Genomic DNA, 14,941 nt, shown 5'->3' on the forward strand with positions numbered 1-14,941 from the left:
CTGTGTGGGTCACAGCAAGACTCAACAAGAGAGGGAGGCAGAGACAGAGTGACAGGCAGAGACAAAGAGAGAAGATCTCTCATTAATTCTAGAGAATACTGAAGCAGGAAATTTTATTTAAATATTATTTTTCAAAGTGAGAGAAAAATGAAATCAAATGTGATATTTAAGAAAATAAAAGGCAATGTGAAAAACCTCGGAAGTCCACACAAGTTCTTAGCATTCCTCAAGAGAGTGTGATATTGGTAGGGAGGTATGAGGACTCCAAAACAAGAATTCGCTCCCAGTCAGCTTAAGCTGGTTCTTGGCATCCTTAAACCATCACCATTCTCAAGTGTGCAGAAGGAATGCTTTAAATAACTCATGAAAATGGCAAAGTAGAATTTCAGATTTCAAAACATTTCAGTATGAAGCAACCCCAAGGAACAGCATCAAAATCATCATTTTCTAGCAATATTGCCTCCCCTCCCAGGATCTGTGGCAGTAGGGCAGGATACAACACAAAGTAAATGGAACGTACATACTCCTGCTTTTTAAAGACTGCCCCAATAATTACTTCCTTTTTACTAAACTGTGGTACGAAGTCAAGTGTCCTTTTATGGGCCGGTAAAAGAAAACTATGAATATAAATAAAATTGTTTTTATAAATAGTAGAACTGTAGAACCACTAAGTAGTAGAACCAATATTTATAAGATAGCCAATGGTGAGACCCCTTTCAGTGCAAATTCCTATAGGAAACTTGGCAATGCTAGAAAAATGTTCAACTAGTATTTAATCTATAATACATTATAATTATCAGTATGTGCTTCAGAAATTTTTTTATTTAAAATGTTAAAAGTAAAACAAAAATTGTGGAAGATAATGGGTTCAGTTCTTTAAGGTAAATTGAGAAAATGGCTATAACTAAAAGTATTGGTTGTCCAATTTCCCCAGGTCGACTGATCTCAGAAAGTGTGACTCCAAGATCCTGTCTGCCGTTACCACAAAATTAAGTGGATCAATCTGAGCATCTATTGCAAGTGGAAAATCCATGAGAAAAAGATAGCACTATCTGTCATTCTGGGAAGGTAACTTTAATTCATGCATTCTGGAATAGCGCCATGGGTCTGAATTCACAGATGCTATGGTACTGTTAGGATTACTCAACTCCCTAGGTTACAGTGGCTCAAATTCTGCCACTGACATTTTAACCTGTGCCCCAACTGTTTTATTTGTTGTATTGCCACCTGTGCACTCAGACCAAAACAGAGGGGATGGCTAGGAGCCATAATATTGATGGCTGAGGTCAAAAAGGTCATGAAATTCCATTGGGTTGCCCATGGAAAGAGTTCCTATCTCTGAATTCATCCCAAGGCAGTAACTCTCTCCCAATTAAAGACTTATAACTATACCCTTAAAATGAACACCCTCTTACTATAGACTGGCTTATGCTGGTAGCCACTCTCTTAACAAATGTGGTCTCCTTTAATCTGTAAGCAGCATTTGTCACCTGTGAGGCATGTTTGCTGTTAAGTCCTAGAATGCTGCATATTTAGACCCATGACTTGACCAATAGATTATAGATGCTCACATGAGATACATGATCAGATCAGAGCAAAAATTTCTCTATTATTCAACACTATGTAATTATGTCATCATTTCTTTTTGATATGTGGTAAATGGGGAAACATACAAAGGAAGATCAGATTGGGAAGGTCTTATTTTAACTTACACAATGGCCAGGAGGAGGTCTCTTTTATCTTGATTCTTAGGTTTGAGGCTTTGGAACATATAAATTCCTAATAAGAGAAGGGATCTTGGCGCCTGATCAAAACATGAAAACATTTGTGGGTTCTCTTATGAGATAACCGGCAAAGTTGACTCAGTTGTAGCACATACCATAAAAATAAAGTAAGTAATTGAAATTCATCCTCTACATTATTTTAAGGGCCTATACCAAAATCCAGCAACAGAGAGTTTCTCCTTAGTGGCAGTAAACATTCTGTTTCCTTTTGAAGTTAAGTTGATTTTTTTCTCCCCCCTCAGACAAAATAGAAACATCTTCCCTCAAAGTGGCGATTTTATGAGGGAGGTGTTCTATCACTTTAGATGGCCTCGATCATCACTGTATCTCACTGGACCTTAACTTCCATATCTGCAAAGCAAGGGAAATGGTGCAGTTGGTCTCTGAGTTTCCTTTTAGCACTGAGATCCCTTGATTCCAAGACACTCCAAATTGCCAATGAAGCATTATACTACAACTAAAATGACAAGTACAGTTAAGATATTAAAATAATGCTAATGCTTTATCTCCTTGTGACTTGGCCATTGTCTCTGACATGGATATATGGCATTCTGTTTGTGTATTACAGAAAACTACTAATTGCTGTTTCCTGTGACAGAAAATGGCATCTTTAAAGAATATCTTTGAAGACAAGAATTTATTCTTGGTAAGTAAAATGGACCTTGGTACAGGTTCTTACTCTTTGTTCAAAGTAGGTATGAAAGCTGTGTTTTGGTGAAAAGTCGATGGCCTAGAAACTGGTTCTGCATCCACAGGCTAAACCAAAAGATGGTTTTCTTTCAGCGGTACTTAATATCCTGAATTAAATCTTAGATTACTCTGCATTTGGTGTACTTATCAATATAGTAACTGCATATAAAATCATGCTGACAGTGTGTAAAGATTTCAGCAGAGCCTAATTTTTATTTCACTGCATGAATTTCTCTTTTCACTGAAATTCTGTGAAGCTTCTAAATTGTCTCTACCTCCTGTGATACAGTTAGCATGTGTTCACTGGGATAGAAGGGCTACCAGCCCTATCTCCCTCCTACAAAACTAACAAATATCAGAGTCAAAATGTTAGCTAAAATTTGAGTGGTAAAGGGATTGAGATAACCGGTTTTTGTTTTTTTATAAGAAACATATCTAGTTTAACTCTCTGAGTGGTATACTGGCTAGAAAATAAGTAATTCAATTTCTGGAAGTTGTAAGCAGGATTGCATTTGCAAAGCCTATAATGGGAAAGGAAATTAATAGATTTTTAAATGACACTTTAAATGACCATTTATGCCTCATCCCACAACCCCACACACCATGAATTTAAGCCAGTAGGAGCTGAGGTTTCTAACTTGAGCATGCTCTACATATTGTCAAAACTCATCTTGGAATCATGGCAAGTTTTTTGCCTCTTTCAAAAAAGGAAAGAAAAAGCAACCTACTAGCTGTATTCTAGGAGAATAAATCAGGATCCAATTACATAGTTTAACTGGCAAATTAATTTGTGCATTTTCCAACATTTTTAAAAGCACACGTGTTGAAGTGCTGAACTCCTGCCCCCAATGAAGCTTTTAGGGCCCTTTTGAGACACACATATGCAGAGAGAAAATATGTAAAATAATGAGAGGCATTTTCATGATATTTAAGGATATTTGCTTTCAGAATTCTATTAATTTAAGAGACTGACTTGCAACTGTTACTGCATTAAGAAACTTGGCAAGCACCAGAGTATAATTATTTCTGCTATAGCACTAACACAAAGAAAAAAATTAGGCGTGTAGTGTATATATATATATATATGTATACATATATATTTATGGCTATTTTTATTGATGTTGTTGTGACTTAACAGTCCCCAGAGAGCAGCTTCCTTTCTTTCTCCATGCTGAAGAAGAAAGCATACACACATGGCATTGCATTTCTGACAATTGATATTTTCTGAAGAACTAACCCTAAATAGGAGATGCTGATTCCTAGGAAAGCTGCTAATGAATTCTTAACATATGCCTTATGGATATCTTTTTTGGGGCAGTGTTCATCAGTGTTCTTTTTGCTTGATGCCTAAGTAGGACAATTCTTACTGTGTGAGATTGTCCTAAATATTGCAGATGCTTCCCATCTCTCTCTCCAGACCCTCTAAAAGCCAAGACTACTTAACACTCCCCATATCTTATAAATCTCCATTTGAAGACCACTGCAAATAGATGAAACTTCTAGAATGATCCTCAGGTTATCCTGGGGTAGTCTAGGGGATGGATGCCATACTAAATTTCTCTTAAGATGCCTGTACTAATTATGTGGAATGTGGAAAACTCTAAATGCCTCCTCTCCCTAGGGCCTTCTGCAATATTTCTCATATTGTTAAAAGTAATTGCTCTTTGGCTAGTGGTTTATGACCAAGTTAAAGAAAAATAAAATAGAACTTTTTTAAACCCACCCAGCTGGCTAAATCATCTCCCTCTGCTACTTTCCTGGGGAAGATAACATTGAAGAGTTATTACTAGAGCATCTGTTCATCAGGATACAGATATGTATTGTCTTGAGGACCAGGAAAGACTCCTGCGATTGACTGTACTTCACAAGGCATTTTTGGAAACTGAGTCAGTAATCCAGAAATTAACAAGGAAGTAGAGACACATGGAGACAGGGATCAATTTAAGCTCATCTCAGCTAGGTAAACTGAATTGACTGTCAACAGATTAGAGCTTCAAATAAATTCTGGTGTTTAGTTAATAATAATACACGAGTATCAATTTCTTACTAATAATGTGTTGTGTGTGCATCAGTATAGTGTAATTTCTATGAGATGCTGCATTTAGTATGCTTTGCTACATCTTACACCCCCACTGGCAAATATGCTATGGTTACATAAGATGTTAACAGAGGGGCACACTCAGTGAGGGGTATAGAAGAACTCTGTGCTATACCTGCCATCTTTCTGTAAATCTAAATTTGTTTCAAAATAGAAATGTTATTTTTAAAAATTGCTCTCTAAACTTACTCCTTTTATTCACAAAGCCCCATCTCTTCTTCTTGTCATTTGTTCTTTTCCCCACCGTAGCCTGCTCCCAGCTTCCCCTTCTCTTCTCTAGATTTCCAGCTCAGATTGATGCAAAGGTCTCAAAATCCAACCCTGAGTCCCTTCTGAGGGCCTGTTTTGCAGGCATTCTACAGTTCTATCCTTTTGCTCTTTCTTGCTTGCCTTTTTTGTATTCTCTCTCCTTTATTATTAAAATTGTATTTATAGTTTACAAAGCAGTTGCCCAATTAATCTATCATTTGATCCCTCATAACATTCCAGTGACTTGGCCATAATTATTAGTAAGTGAAAATGAAAGTAGTAAAGGTTTAGAGAAGCTAAATAATGTAAATGGTTGGCTCAACATCATTCCATCATCAGTAAAAGAATTGAGACTTAAATTCAGATTTTCCCATTACTTCTTGAAATTTGGGAGGAATTTTCCAAGAAAAAAAAATGACTGATAATCTCAATTTTTTTTTTCCCCAAGGCAGACCACCACATGCAACACCTCATTCAGATGAGTCTAGAGTCTTTGAAACTTGATCCTATTTTCTCCTACAAATGGACCTCAAGAGATTTTTTGGAGGTCCTTCCCTGGGAGCACAGTTACCAGAGTACCCTTGACTGAAGAATGATCATTCTCTGCTGGGGTGTACAGTCTCAGGAATGGTAAGGGAGGAAGGTGGTGCCTGCCTAGCCACCAAATCAGCCTAATCAACCTGACATTAAATGGGGTGACAGATGTTGCAGCCAGATCATCCTCAAGTCTGATAGTGTCTTAACTTTATGTGACACACAACACAATGGCAAGTAGGTGAAAAACAGCACAATTTAGCAAAGTTAAGAACAATGCATTTGAATACCAGAATGAGGTCAGATTCCTTCAGTGAATGTAATATTCATAAGAAGATAGAATTGGGAAGGCTGTAATCATCATCTAGTTGACCATATACTTCACAGATGAGGAAACTTGTGGAAGAGAAAATAATATGAACTCACTAACCTCTTTTAAAGGTTCTGTGCTCACAAGAAGACTAATTTGCCAGCTGTCTGTGAACATACTCGCTACTGAATTCTGTCCAATGTAATGTAGGAAGAATGATGCACATTACTTATAGGCCTAACCATGGAATATCCTACACAATCTTCTACTCTTTCTCCCCAGTCTGTGCCTCTGGAAGGGAAGGGCTTCTCCACTTCAGGAAAGCTGAAACGCATTGGAATTCATGTGAGTGAGAAACCTGCTTTTATTGCAGTATACCTGTGGGATCATGGATAGCTTAGCCTAGCTTATCTTAACTAATGAATAAACTGAAGTCCCTAGCTACTGGGAAGCTTAGGGTTACACAGATAGTAAACTATTTGCTACTGTTGGTGGTATTAGCCTGGTGCCCTCAGTCAAGTCATTGACATTTGCAAATATTTATCTGTCAGCATAGATCTAAACCTAGAAATATTCCTTCTTTTTTTCTAATATAACTGTGTGAACTCACTCTGTTCAAATTTTCAGAAATCTGTTGTTACATGTGTGTGTAAGTCAGTGCATAGGAAATGGCTTAGAAATAGTGGTGGGGAAAGGAATCGGTTGGAGCTGAGGTGGGGAGAGGTGAAAGAGGGGAGGGAAGTAGAGGTGCTTGAACATTGCCAACTGTATAATATTTTTGCAATGGAAATGTTTTCATGTACTACTTTTAAAACTTGTAAGCAGAAAGAAATGAAAGAAGTCCCAGGTCAGCACAACTACTCGTGCAACTGCTATGTTCAGTCTTTCATTATCTCTTGAAAACCTAACAACCCTTTAAGGCTCCTTCAAATGCTCCCTCCACCGTCAGTGCTTTACCTAATCCTTTCCAGAGAGGATGCCCTTTCTTTCCTCTGAACACCTAAGGGACTCAGTGGCTGCTTATTTATGCAGTGCCTCGTCTTTGTCTTGTATTTTAGTTACATGGGCACAAATTCTATTTCCCTTATTGGATGGGATTTTTCTGAGAAGTAGGGATTATTGTGCTATTCATGTAATGTGTCTGAAAAATTATACAAAAAAAAAATTGTGATTCCTAGAATGATAGAGTGAATAGCTTGGCAAATCCTCCAACCAAAAAGCAATGTTAAAAGAGAAAAAGAGTGTTAAAAACAACCATTTCTGGAATCCAGGCATATAATGAGTTAAGAAGCATTCATTCAAGAAAAGCTACTAAATCTCAGGTAAGAACAGTAGAAATCTGGGGCTGCTCTCATTTCCAACAACCACCTCCTGTAGCTCTACAACTCTCATAGTTCTACCATAACTGAGAAGGCCACAAAAACTAGCAACTTCATTGCTGGAGGGAGATAATACCCCTTGGAGCTACGTGTGCAAACAGCAAGCCTCAGAAACAACCCATGTACCTATTAACAGAAAAATAGACAAATATGTGATGGTATATCCATATAACAGAATGTTACTTGTCAGTAAAAAGGAATGATCAATTGACACATGTAGCAATATGGCAGGACTTCAAAATAATTTTATTATGCGAAAGGAGGCAGATCTATATGTGTGTGTAGTGTGTGATTTCTTTTACATAAAAGTCTATGAAATGCAAACTAATCTATCTTGACAGAAAGCCCTTTGATAGAAATGGGAAAGGGAGGGATTACAAGGGGCATAAGGACACTTTTGTTCACTATCTTGTAGTAATGGTTTCACAGTGCATATATTTGTCAAAACTTCAGCAATTGTACACTTGAAATATGTTTGGCTTATTATATGTCAATTATATCTCATACAGATGTTTTAAAAACTGCCCAAGTTTGAGTTGCATCAGTCCTCTCAAAAATCTATACCATGTGTATCCTGTGACTCCATCACCTTTGATAGAAAGCTTTAAGGCTCCTGGCATACAAAAAAGCTATAAGAAGCATGAATTTAGAGGCAACACATCACCGCATTTAAGAAATAGTCATTCCATGATTTATAAATGTAAAAATGGAGTGTTAGAACTAGAGCTCAATCAACTAGTCCAACTTTCCATATTGCACTTGAGGAAACTCCACTCACAGAGAGAAAGAGACCTGTTTGAGGTCAACTGGCAGCCAAGTGAGGACCTGAAGACATGCTTCTTTTGCAGTAAGATAATGGAAAACGCAAGAATTGAATATTGGCTTTGCTGACTTTATCATTCACTTGGGACATTTCTGAACAGAAGAAATCTGTTTCTTCTGATAAATCTGAAAATAAAAATATCAATCCTTTCTCAACCCTCATTGGCTTCCAAAAAATGCAAGCAAAGCCAAACCTACATTTGAAGACATTATCTTTTATTTAAACATTCTTTCCCCTTTGCATTTTGATTGTTTTCATATAGTTTAAATCTTTACAGAAGGTTCTTTGAATCTCTGACAGCCAAAGCCAGCTGTGTTTGCTCGTGAGGGTGGAGATAGAAACAATATTTACTAGCAAAACCAAGATCAGACTTGAGAGGGGAAAAAAAAATCACTTGGCATCAACAGAAAGAAGAGTATTTGCTAATCTAGAACAGTTTTTGAATTCTAACAGTGATTTTATCCTTGGCCAAGGAGGTTCTGATTCATAGAGCAAGAGAGGAGGGGCCATTTCCTGTACATTTCTAAAGGATGGCTAAAAAGAGGTGCAGTGAGGAATGTGTTCTTAAATTGAGGCATTGATAATGGTCTAGTATTTTCCATGGTGCAGTGAGAAATGCATAGGCACTGAAGTCAGAGACAAATCTGAACTCAACTCCTGAGTCCTTTTCTATTTTCTATTTCATGGTTTCCTCATCTGTAAAATGGAGGTGATAGTGCCCTCTTTATATTGGAATTGTTATGAATTTAGAAATAATACATGTAAAGTCCAATTTACAGTGCCAGACTTACATACATGGCATATGGGCACTCAATAAATAACTATTACTATTTATTATTTTAAGACTTAACACATAACCATGCAAAACTATGCTGAAGGGAGGAGGAATATACTTACAGCACTTGGCAATTTCTTTTAATCACACAGAAGCTGTTGGTATTTGCCCGACAGCTTCCAGTTGTTTCCTTCTGCTGTACCTGATGCAGTATAAAAAAATTTCTCTGCAGGTTTCTACAGAGTCAGCCAGCACTTAGGTTGTGAATCTTTTCTTGAGTTGGGTGAGAAATGGTTTTCTTCCTTACTTGCCTAGAAGGACACGCTGCTCTCTCAAACACAGGGCAGAATTTAGCTGACTTTGAGACCTTGATTAACTCATTTAATTAATTTTCCCTTCATAAATTAATAATACATTTTACACAGGTATAGTTATTCCCCTGATTACACTTTCCCAGACATATGTAAATATTTTTGCATTGGTAATTATCACGATGTGTTACAGATAATAACTCATGATGCTACTAGTTTAGCCAGAGCTGAATTTTTAGTTTCTCAAGGACAAGGCATATCTTTTTCCTTTCTGTGTTCCCAGAACATAACTCAGTGATTGTACATAACTGAAGATGTGTGTTTGTGGCGTGAGATAGCAGAAATCTCAATTATATTAGATCAGGCCAGTTTGTCTCCTTTAGAATATTAGGAGTATCTAAAGTTTCTATGGGTTGCAGTGACAAACACAGGGCTCCAATGGCCTCCAGTAATTAAATGGAGCAGATCGAAAAGTTGGAAAATAACTTCTTACTGAATTTGATTTTAGGCCTCAAAGAGTGTATCTGCTTCTTGAGGTTTGGTAAGCAGAGATGTGTTAGGATCACAGTTAGAAATGATAAAGTACCATATAGTTAGATAATAATGTTGTACTCATGTATGTGTATGTGGGGGGCAATCTCCCAAAATTAGTTTGGGGAAATGGAAAAATTGGCAGTAATGGTTAATCTATCACACGTAAGTCAAATATTATTCCCAAGTAGAACCAGGCTTTGTTCAGACACAATTCTGTAAAGCATGTACTTAATTCCATAGTAATCCATCTGAGGATTGCATGCAAATTAATCATGAGTATTTTAATGAGGTATATCTTCTTAAGGCTCCTTTATATTCAGAACTTTCTAAAACAAAGGAGGTTTAGCTAAAAAGTCCTGAATCTACCCACTGGGATCCCCTAATAAATAAAGAGTTAACTTTGATGTAAAGTCTGAATTTGTTAGATGTGCAGGAATAAAGTGATCTTATTCTGCTAGTAATGGCTACTAACTATATTTAGTCAAAGCTTCCTTTCAGCTGCTGTAAGATTCCCTTAATCTCTTATCCAGTTGTATTTCTTTCTTTCTTTCTTTTTTTAGTAAAAAAGGATCATTTTTATATCTTTAAGACTGTCTTGTTCATTTTCATACTTTATTAAAGCATATGCAGTTTAAATACCATTCTCTTCCTTCCTCCTCCCCATCTCCATTAGCACAGGCCAAATACATGCTACTGGGGTCTCGGTGGGTTTTTAGGGTGCTGGGCTCACCTTGACCTCTGTCTCCCTTGCATGCCCTGCTGGGTGCAGCACAGATTGAAGGAACTGGGAGGCAGAGCCGCCTCTAACTTGACTACCAGTGGAAGATACTCTTCTACTATAGAGGTTGAAGAAGCTAAACACTTCCCTGCCTCCCTTGCAGCTGGAGTGTCAGAGGAATCTAGTTCTGACTAATAAGATACAAATTTGCTATGGACTTCTGAGAACATTTTAATTTTCCTGATAAGGTGACAGATTTGGCTGTCCTTTCTCATCCCCAGGCTGGATGTGGGTTCCTAAATGTGGCCTGGAGGGCTGGAGTTAAACAACTGTCTTGCAGCCGTAAGGGAAAGGCTGAGAGAATTTCAGAACCACTGAAATAAGGAACTAAGGCCAGCAGCAGCTTCCCACCAGGTATCTCATTACACAAGAAACACAAATCTCTATTTGTTAGGCCACTGCAAAGTAGGCTTTGAATTACTTGCATTTGCAAATGCATTTCTAACGGACATACTGCTCTTGGTTGGTGCAGTTATCTCCTCGACCGTTTGTGAACCTGGTCTGCTGTCATCAGTGAGGTTTGTGCAGGAAGGATGACGTCGCCAATCAGCCCTGCAGTTGCCTCATTCTTAGCAATGCCCCTGGGTATCAGTAGCACCTTAATACATCTGCTGACATCTGTCAGCTGATCCCCAGCTGGCAGCATCATGGTTCGTTCCTCTCTTGTCTGTGCCTCTTTGCCGTCCTCTACAGTGTGTCCCCCATTATATGTACCGTCAGCCACCTCCCTACTCTGGAGCCTGCAAACATTGGGGGATCCTATCTTCTGTACCCTGGGAGCATCTAGAACTTGAGAGAGACAATCCTGGCACCTTCTACATATAGCTATCCAACCCTACACAACCTCTCCCATGCTCTGATGGAAAGCAGTAAGCACCAGAGGATAAGTGGACATTCAGGCTGCCTGATAAACATGAGACTCCCTGTGCTTGTGTGAGTGATTTCCCTGGGCCTTCCTCAAACAGTTCCATCCCCCACAGGGAAGTCAGAAAGGAATATGCTTTCTTCATAAGTATCTAACTGCCTTCCCCCTACCTACAAGGGACCTCCATATCACTCTCTGAGCCTCGTGATACCTACCAAAGCAGGAACGGAGTACACGAGGACAGCAGTGGCAGTTCTAAACTGACATCTGTCAGCAAACCCTGTGAAGTGGGCACTGGCTTCATGAAAGGGATGGTCCCTAAACTTATAATGTACACAACTCAGTGACTGTTTCTGTTTTCAGCTGTATGCCTTAGTCCCCAATTCTGATAGCTGATATTTAATAACATCATAAGTATTCACAGTATATTATATATTTTTGTGTATATGCACTGTGGGTATCTCTCTGCTTCTATTCCCAACACTGCTTCTCATGGTACTGTACTTTTCTCATATCAGAGATGACCTGCTAACTTAAAATAAATATTCTCATTTTGTTTTTCTTCAATTGGCTTGAAAGTCAGTTTTGAGTATACATCACATTGTCTTCATGCTTTATAGGAAGAGGATTAATCTACTGTGTGTCTGTTGCCCCCTCCTGCCAACTCTATCATGAACTCACAAAATGCTACTTCATGGCACACAAGCTTTGCTAATGTGGGCTGTGAAAGTCTTCTGTAATATGTCTGCTGCAACTGCAACAGGAAGGGCATTTGTAGACCTCCTTGTCTTTAGGAATCTAAAGGATATATTTTAAGGTGCATACAGCCTAGTAGCCTCTCTAAGTTCTTTCTCAATTTATTTATTTTTAGTTTGTCTATTTGCTTGGTTTTCCTCCTCTCTCACACATTGCTCCCGTGCAGCTGTTGGATGGAATTAGAAGTGTGCCTCTTTCAGCCTTGCTGAGATTTTCTGGGCAACAATTTCATGCCCACTTATGTTTCTCCCACATATATCCTTTCACTCATAAACTAGTCAGACAGCAAGCATAAAAATTCAGATGGCAGAAAACAGCCAGAACAACTTTTTATTTCACTGAAAAAGAGAAGAATTGGTAGGTTCATTAAAACTAAAATTGAGTACTTCAGCCATCCCAATAACTTGGAAAGCACTCTTTCACAAATTTGACCATTTTCGAATTCCTTTTTCTCCTTTTGCCTATTTCACCCATCCCACCTTCTCTCCTCCCCTATGGCAGAAAGCAGTCTATTCTCTGTTTATGAATCTCTTTCAGTTTTGCCTGTTTTTCATTTGTTTTCTTTAGATTCCACATATAAGCAAAATCATGGTATCGTCTCTCTCTGACGTGTTTCATCTAGCATACTAACTACCCTCTAGGTCCATGCATGTTGTTGGAAATGGCAATATTTCATTCTTTTTTATGGCTAAGTAATACTCCATTGTATGTATGTACCACCTCTTTTTTATCCATTCTTCTATTGATGGACATTTAAGTTGTTTCCATGTTCTGGTTATTGTAAACAATCCTGCGATAAACATAGCAGTGCCTGTATCTTTTCAGATAGTGATTCTGTATTTTTCTAGTGTATTCCTAGAAGTAGAATTGTTGGGTCATATGGTATTTCTATTTTTGGTCTTTTGTGAAACTTCCATAGTGCTTGAGATAGTGACTGCACCATTTGCAATCCCACCAGCAGTGCACAAAGGTTCCCTTTACTCCACATCCGTGCCAACACTTTTTATTTTTTGTCTTGTTGATACTAGGCATTCTGACTGGTGTGAGGTGATATATCTTGCTGTGGCTTAGATTTGCATTTCCTTGATAATTAGTGATGTTGAACATCTTTTTCAGTGTCTGTTGGCAATCTATATGTCTTCTTTGGAAAAATGTCCATTGAGGTTCTCTGCACGTTATTTAATTGGATTATTTGGGGTTTTTTTGGTGTTAAGTTGTATGAGTTCTTTATCAGATATATAATTTGCAAATACATTCTCCCAAAGAGTCAGTTGCCTTTTCATTTTGATGGTTTCTGTTGCTGTGCAGAAGCAGCCTTTTAGTGTAATGTAGCCTCACTTGTTTATTTTTGCTTTTATTTCCCTTGCCTGGGGAGGCACATCCAGAAAAAAATTACTAATGCTGATGTTCAAAGGTTTACAGCCTATGTTTTCTTCTATGAGTTCTATGGTTTCAGGTCTTCTATTTGGTCTTTAATCCATTTCAAGTTTATTTTTTGTGTATGGTATAAGACAATGATTAACTTTCATTCTTTTGCATGTAGTTTTTTCCAACACCATTGATTGAAGAGACTGTATTTTCCCCATTGTATATTCTTGCTTCCTTTAACATATTAATTGACCTTAAAGGCATGGGTTTATTTTTGGGCTCTCTGCTCCACTGGTCTATGTATCTGTTCTTATGCCAGTATCATACTCTATTGATTACTGTAGCTTTGTATTATAGTTTGAAATTAGGGGTGTTAAAGCCACAAGCTTTGTTCTTCTTTCTCAAGATTGCTTGGGCTATTTGGGTTTTGTTTTTGTGTATGTGTGGTTCCATACAAAGTTTTGGATTATTTGTTCTAATTTAGTGAAAAATGCCACTGGTATTTTGACAGGAATTGCATTGAATCTGCTTTGGGCAGTATGGCCATTTTCACAATATTAATTTTTCCAATCCATGAGCATGAAAGACACAAATAAACAGACAGCTATTCCATGCTCAAATTCCTTTTGACCTGTTGCCTAGGCACAATATTGGATAAATGCTCACTCCACATCAGGAGATCATAACTCAATGAGACTTCAAAAACATTATAAATGACATCCAGAAATTCTAGTCATCACTATGAATATGTTTAACATTCTTCAATAGGAAATCTAAAGAAAGTAGCAAAAAAGTTTTTTGAATTTAGAAATCTTTATTTTCCTCTGTTATGTAAAGCAAATACTGATCATAAAATCTGAATCTTATTCAGGTTATTCAACTGTTTGCTTGGAAGACAATGGTGAATAAATGTTTGTCCCATGTTCAGAGATGCTATAGTGACACAGGAGCAATCATTTTTATGTGAATAATTACTTGTTAATTTTTGTGTTTCTCTTTTTTTTTTTTTAAGGCAGGGTCCACTTATGTTACTGGCAGATTTTGTGGGAGTACTTTTTCTCCCCAACCTTTGGATGCAAATACATCAAAAGGACAAAGTCCTGAGGTTTGCTGACAGTAAAACCAGCCAAGGCATGTTTTTGGTGTCACACACTGTGGTTTGTGAGTTGTGATGGCTGTCCAAATTTGTATTTTGGTTGATATGTTCTAGGCAGCTAGCCTATCTCACTCACTGTCAGAGCTGGCCATGGATTATGTGACTCAGCGTATCTTCCTACCTCCTTTCTTTTCTTGGATGTTTTACGCTAGTACATTTATTTCGTCTTTTATGGACTGCTAGTCTCATTGCTCTGAGAGGGGGTGGTACTGTCACAATTTTTAGTTTTTTTCTTCATGTCATCTATGATCGCAGGAAAGCATGCCACCCGAGTCTGTAAAGGGGGCTGCAGGTGTGGGAGGTGGTGCATATTGGAAAGATTGTATACCACCCAAGTGAATTTTGATTTCTTCATTATTTTGCTTAAATGAGATGATGATTGTAGTAATAGACTTGTAAATGTTCTGTCTGGTCTCTCATTTGTATACACTGAATACAAAGGAAAAACCTGATGAGGCAACAACATGACAAAGCAGGTGTCTAAGAAGGTTGAACATTAAAGTTCAGAGGATTTAATCTTACCTGACAACC

The 14,941-nt window shown here is 37.8% G+C and overlaps 1 long non-coding RNA gene across 2 annotated transcripts in view; it reads left to right on the top strand.

Annotated features, from left to right (window-relative positions):
- LOC118908867 (uncharacterized) overlaps nt 1–14,941 on the top strand; it is a 269,898-nt gene that overhangs the window by 182,554 nt on the left and 72,403 nt on the right. For both annotated transcript variants that reach the window (XR_008996521.1, XR_005023404.2), the window contains 2 exons: nt 935–1,068; nt 2,353–2,430. This is a non-coding gene — a long non-coding RNA (uncharacterized LOC118908867). The remainder of the gene's footprint in view (nt 1–934; nt 1,069–2,352; nt 2,431–14,941) is intronic.

The sequence above is a fragment of the Manis pentadactyla genome, chromosome 3 (assembly GCF_030020395.1).
Source record: "Manis pentadactyla isolate mManPen7 chromosome 3, mManPen7.hap1, whole genome shotgun sequence".
Lineage (NCBI taxonomy): Eukaryota > Metazoa > Chordata > Mammalia > Pholidota > Manidae > Manis > Manis pentadactyla.